Source organism: Heterocephalus glaber, unplaced genomic scaffold (genome assembly GCF_053883595.1).
Source record: "Heterocephalus glaber isolate CG9 unplaced genomic scaffold, H.glaber_assembly_v1.0 deba00000594, whole genome shotgun sequence".
Taxonomy (NCBI): domain Eukaryota; kingdom Metazoa; phylum Chordata; class Mammalia; order Rodentia; family Bathyergidae; genus Heterocephalus; species Heterocephalus glaber.
This window is the reverse complement of record NW_028258151.1, coordinates 14729157-14735628: the sequence shown is the minus strand read 5'-3', so window position 1 is coordinate 14735628 and position 6472 is coordinate 14729157.

Here is a 6472-nt window from a genome sequence, read left to right as displayed (position 1 = left end):
CTTGGATTAGTAGGTCAGTACCTTTGGGAGCATTGTTCCTGCAGAAAAGAGACCTCTCTCCTTGGAGATGTGCCTATGTGTGCATTCATGCAGAATTCATTCCATTTTCAAAGGTCTATGGCCCCTTGTTTTTCTAAGCCAGTGAGTGCTGATGTCTCCCCAGAGAGGGCAGTCCTGGATCTAGTAATAACTGACAGCTTGGCCCAGCACTTGCAGGCTTTTCTCTGTCCATCTTGGGCTTATGTTCATCTGCTGAGGGGAGACAGGGCAGAGATCCCCAAATAACCAATGACAGGCACCTCCTCCCAGATTCCTGAATCTGACTCGAAGTGGTGGTGGTGGTGGGGTCCTGGCCATGTTCCATGGAGGATCCTAGGGACCCTTGAACCCCCAGACTCAACCTCTGAGTTAGCTCCCTACGGAGTCCTCTTCTGAAGGGGTCTCTGCAGGTGGGTCAGTGGCTAGGCCTCCCACTTGGGAATTTCACTTCCCTTCCTAGAGGCTTCTACTTCCATCGTCTGTGGCCGCCATCTGCAGGAATCAGCTTCTGTTACTCAGCAACATACAAAGGCCTCCAAAGTCTGGGCTGCCCCCGGAAGGATTCAGAGGCCTCTGTGAGGGACCTCCTCCACCCCACTCCTCCCTAAGCCCTGCAGCTCACACCTTGGTAGTCTCCAGGTTTCATGGCCTTACTGTGACCCAGACACCCAAAACAGGGAGGAGGTGATGAGCCAACCCAAGTGACAGTCTCCATCCCTAGGAGAGCCACTGCCCACCCCCAGGGCTGCCTCTCTAGCTGGGTCTGCTGCACTCCCTGTGGCCCTTCCAAGCCAGCCTCTGGCCTGGCAGCTTCCCTGGGCGGACCGAGGGCTGTTGCCTGGCAGGTAATTGGTCTGGGAAGCCCAAGGGGAGGGGGTGGAGTGGGGGGAGGGGAGCCCCAGGTGCTGCAGGAAGCAAGCTGTTCATTAAGTGGCTCTTCCCTCACCCCTGGAGACAGAGGAGCTGCACAGGCCCAGGGAGCAGCAGCTCTTAAAGGAGACCTGATCTGTTCTGACCCCTCTCATGGAGGTCACAGGTCTCCAGAGCATTGCCCCAAGAGCTGGAGCCGGGGCAGACCCAGATCACACTTGTCACTCCTCCATTTCTGCCCTGCTTCTTCAGAGGATGGGATTTTTCCTATTCACTGGGATTCCCAGGCTGAACTTTGAAGTGGGTGAGGAGCCAGTATCACAAGTCCCTCTAAGAAGCTTTCTGGGATTGCCTAGGAGAAGGAAACCAGGAGAGGGTAAAGGAAGCCCCAAGTAGTGCCAAGGGGGTGGAACCAACCAAGACCCAGGAAATGCTCTAGGGTCAGTGGTCAGACTGCACTGATAAACTATAGCAAGGACAGCTGCTCAACAGTCTCCAGCCATTTGGCTCTGAGAAGCTCCTGAACTGTAGCCACAGCCACACATAGGAAAGGTGTTACCCAAAGGTTGTCTGAGTATCCCTAGTAACAACAAGTAAGCTGGGAACTTACTTGTTCAACAGGCGAATTCTCAGTGACCCCAGATCTACTGAATCGGGAATGTAGGGGCTGGGCCCACCAATCCACCTTCCCTTTAGGGGATTCAAGTGTGAGAATGAGCTGTGCACAAAAATGATTCCAAAGGCCGAGGATTTAGCTCAGTGGTGCCGCCACCTGCCTTGCAAGTACAAGGTCCTGAGTTCAATCCCTGGTACCAAAAAAAAAAAAATTGATTCCAGAGGCTAAGGCAAGAGGATCACAAGTTCAAGGCCAGCCTGGTCAATTTACCAAGCCTCTGTCTCAAATAAAAACAAAAAGAGCTGGGTACATGGCTCAGTGCTAGAACACTTGCCTAGTAAGTAGGAGGCCCTGGGTTCAATCCCCAGCAAAGAAGAAGAAGGAGAGAAAGGCATCACTGGGGGAAAAAAAAGTTTGAAAACTACTGGTTTAGTCTGACAGGACCCCAGAGCTGGACTGTCGAGTAAATGTCATTCATTTAAAAATCTACTGCCAGACATGAAGCCACTTATGCCAAGTGCTGTAATCCCAGAACTTGGGAGGCTGAGGCAGGAAGATCGCTGTGAGTTTGAGGCCAGCCTGGGCTACACAGTGAGTACAAACCCAGCTTGAATTGCATAGTGAGACCCTGTCTCAAAAACAGACAAACAAAATAAAACAAAAAAATCTATTTACATTCATCAAACATTTATTAACACCTTCCATGTGCCCAACCCATGTCAAGCCCCACAAGGAGCCCAAAGTGGGGCAAATTAGTTCCCACCTGCCAGGCAGACTGATCAGTAAGGAACAGGCAAGGCAAAGGAAGCCTTGGGGATGTGTGTGAGGCTCTGGGTTTGATCCGCAGCATGCACATGCACACAGATGGGGAGAGAGACAGACAGAGTGGGGAGAGATGGGGAGGGAGGCAGAGACAGACAGAGGGGCCAGCTGGCCCAGCTAGCCCTGGGAAGAGTTGATCTTAGTAAAGGGTAAAAGAGGGCTTCCCAGGGAGGGTGGCCTTTGAGCAGGGCCTTGAAGGACGAGTAAGAATCAACAGGCAGAAAATGAAGAGCCTAAGGGAGAGTTCCAGGAATATTTTTCTGATACCAAAGTCTAACTTTTTTTTTTGTATTGGGTCTCAAACTCAGGACCTTGGGCTTTCGAGGATGGTGCCAGAACCACTGAGCTAAATCCCCAGCCCCAAAGTCTAACTTTTAAAAGCACCTTATTGCTTGAGCATAAGTGCAAGTAATAGCCCAAGCATCATTACGATCTAGCCCCTATATACCTCATCAAACCCATCTCCTGCCACTCCACACCTTCCTTCTTGCATTTACATGACCTGGATTTCTGGTACACACACACACACACACACACACACACACACACACACACACACAGAGCAGGCGATTTCTTGCTTCCAAGCCTCTGTTCATGCTGTCTCTTCTTTCTGAAATGCCTTCCCCGTGCTTCTTAGCCCAATCCTTAGCCACCTTCAGGAGCTAGTGCAGGTGTTTTCTCCTCCAAGGAGCCCTCTTGACTCCTCCTAGATGGCTAAGTATCACCCTCTAGATTCCCTAAGGCCTGAAACACAAGTGCCTAGTGCCCTTAATGCACTGGATTTCATAATCTGCTCTATGTTAGTTCCTTGTTAGGTTTTCGGTGGCGGGGGGTAGCTACTGTGGATTGAACCCAGGACCTCTGAACTGAGCTACATCCCCAGTTCATTTTTATTTTGAGACCAGTTCTCACTATGTCACTAAGCTGCCCAGGTTGCAGTGGAACTTGCAATCCTCCCGCCTTGGCTTCCTAAAGTCCTGAGATTACAGGCGTGTGTCACCACATCTGGAAGTCCCTTTGTTAGAATGTGAAATCTGGTGAGGAGGCATCTTCTTTCATTTGTGTCCCTTGGTCCCTTGCAGAGCCTAGCATGCATGATTTATTTAGCAAAGGAGAGAAGGGAAGACAGACTGTTATACAGAAAGTGGGGGTGGGGACAGCAGGAATGATGATGTCTAAAGGGTAGCACATCACAAAGGGAAAGGTCCCAGATGGTCTCCTCCACATGAGCCTCTGGGACAGCGAGGGCAGAGAACCATCCAGGAGTCTCTTGGTGTGTGCTTGCTACTGTGACAGATCTTGTATGTGTGTTTTGCATTTAGCTCTCAACTGCTGAGCATGGTAAAGACTTCCAGTATGTCAGGTTAAGACTGAATCCCTGTAAGTCTTTTCAGTGCTGTAGGCTGTTCCTGAATTGGGGTATGGGGTTATTCCAAGGGCACACGAAAAGGTGCTCAATATCATTAGTCATTAAGGAAGTACAAATTAAATCTACTACTAGCTATCATTACACTTCTTCTTCTTGTTTTTTTTTTTTTTTTTTTTTTGCCGTACTGGGGGTCGAACTCAGGACCTTCCACTTGAGAGGCAGGTGGCATCACTGAGCTAAATCTCTGGCCCTATCATTACACTTCTATTCGAATGGCAGAAGTTTTTTTTTTTAGAAGTTCCTTTTTTTTGAGGCTGGGTCTCCCTAGGTATTTCAGGCTGGCCTTGAGTTCGCTATGTAGTCCAGGCTTTCCTCGAACTCTTGATGAGCCTCCTGCATCAGCCTCCTGAGTGCTGGAATTACAGTGCGCCACCACACCTGGCTTAGAATTGCAGAAGTTTTGAACTGAAAATACCAAGTGCTGACAAGCATGCAGAGCAAGGGAAACTTTCACAATCTGCTGGGGGAATGAAGAATTGTGCAGCCACTCTGGAAACAGCTTGGTGGTTTCTTATAAAGTTAAACACACTTAACATACAACCTAGCAATCCATTTTCTAAGCATTTGTGCTAGAGATATAAGAATGCAAGTTTACACAACAATCTGTAAGTGAATACTGATAGAAGCTCCACTGGAAATTGCCCAAAACTGAGCTGGGTATGGTGGCACACATCTCTAATACCAGCAGTAGGGAGGCTGATGCAGGAGCATCACTATGACTGAGTCTAAAGCCAGCATGGGCTACATAGTGACTTCAAGAGCACCCTGAACTACAGAAGACAACCCTGTCTCAAAAAAATAAATAAATAATGCTGGGCATGGTGGTGCACACCTGTAGTCCCAGCACTCACGAGGCTGAAGCAAGAGGATCATCTTGAGCTCAAGGCCAGCCTGGGCTAGATCGTGAGTTCAAGTCTGGCCTGAACTACCTAGTGAGACCCTGTCTAAAAATAAAAAACAACAACAACAAAAAAACTAGAAACATCGAGCGCCTGCCTTGCAAGCACAAGGTCCAGAGTTCGATCCCCAGTACCAAAAAAAAAAAAAACCCCTGGAAACAACCCACATGTTAATGAATGGGCAAATGGATAACCAAATGATGGTATATTCTTTTTTTTTTCTTTTTCTTGGTGTTGCTATATATTGATATATATAACAACATGCATGAATCTAAATGCATTACACTAAGAAAAACCCTAATTCCAAAGGTTACAAACTATGCATCTCTATTTTGATGGCATTTTGGAAAAGACAAACTTTTGAAATGGAGAATAGGTTGCAAGGGATTGGGGTGGGAAAAGGGTTTGAGGGAATTTTCTGGAGGATGAACTGTTCTCTATCCTTAAATTGGATGTGTTAAAAAATGTTTGGTGTATGTTAAAAAATCATAGAATAGGCTGGGGGTTTAGCTCAGTGGTTCCGGCACCTGCCTTGCAAGCACAAGGACCTGAGTTCCATCCCTGGTACCAAAAAAAAAAAAAAAAAAAAATCATAGGGTCTAGGGCCAGGGATTTAGTTCAGTGGTGCCACCACCTGCCTAGCAAGCTCAAGGTCCCAAGTTCGATCCCCGGTACCCACCCCCCAAAAAATCATAGGATTATATACCAAAAGCACTGTATTGGAAATATGTGTTTTAGCTTTCTGTATGCTTAGGTGCCTGAGCTATTGAGGGTCTAAGTCTGGGCAGCTGAAGAGTGTGGTTAGCGAGATGAACAAAGATGCGCAGACGACAGCAGCAATTAACCAAAAGTTAATAGAAACCAGAGAAAGAAGACCTCAAAGAGTTGCTGCAAGCTAAGTTAATTGAATGTGGCTGGAAGGATCAGTTGAAGGCACACTGTAAATGTAATTAAAGAAAAAGGACTAGAACACTTTACTGTTGATGACTTGGTGGCTGAAATCACTCCAAAAAGCAAAGCCCTGCTACCTGACAGTGTAAAGATGGAATTCCTACAAAGAATTCCTGGGCTGGGGATTTAGCTCACTGGCACCACGCCTGCATCTGCAAGTGCAAGGTCCTGAGTTCGATCCCCAGTACCAAAAAAAAAAAAAAAAATTCCTTGCTCACCATGCCAGCCTTTAAGGTTGAATTACATTGTGTTGTTCTGTGGTTTTATTTCTGAAAGTAAAACTTGCCATAAACTAGAAATCAATTTCCCAAAATAAAATCCTTTTTTGTATGATGGTATGCAGTTTTCAGTAATGATGTATACATTGTATTGATTTTTTCCCCTAAATGTGTTATTTTAATAAATATCTCATGAATAAAAAAAATTTTTTTAAAACCCCGTGTATTTTTATGGTGCTGGGAATCAAACCCAGGCCTCATGCATGATGATCATTGCTCTGCTACTGAGCTACATCCCTGGCCCATTTCTGTATATAATTTCTTTTTTGTTGAGACAGAGTATTGCTATGTAGTCCATGAACTCACTATGCCTTGAACTCACTATGGAGCCCAGGCTGCCCTCGAACTCGTCCTGATCCTCCTGCCTCAGCCTCCTGAGTGCTGGGACTGCAGGCCTGTGCCATCACACCCGGCTTCTGTATATACATTTTTAAAAGTTGGATGCCAGTCTATAGAAAGTGACCCCCTTCTGGTCTGTCCCATCTCTAGCTCTTAGGCAGGTTCAACCAACTCATATGCCTTTTGTAGGGGCTCAGTCTGGTTGAAACCCCAGGTGATGTCACAGAAT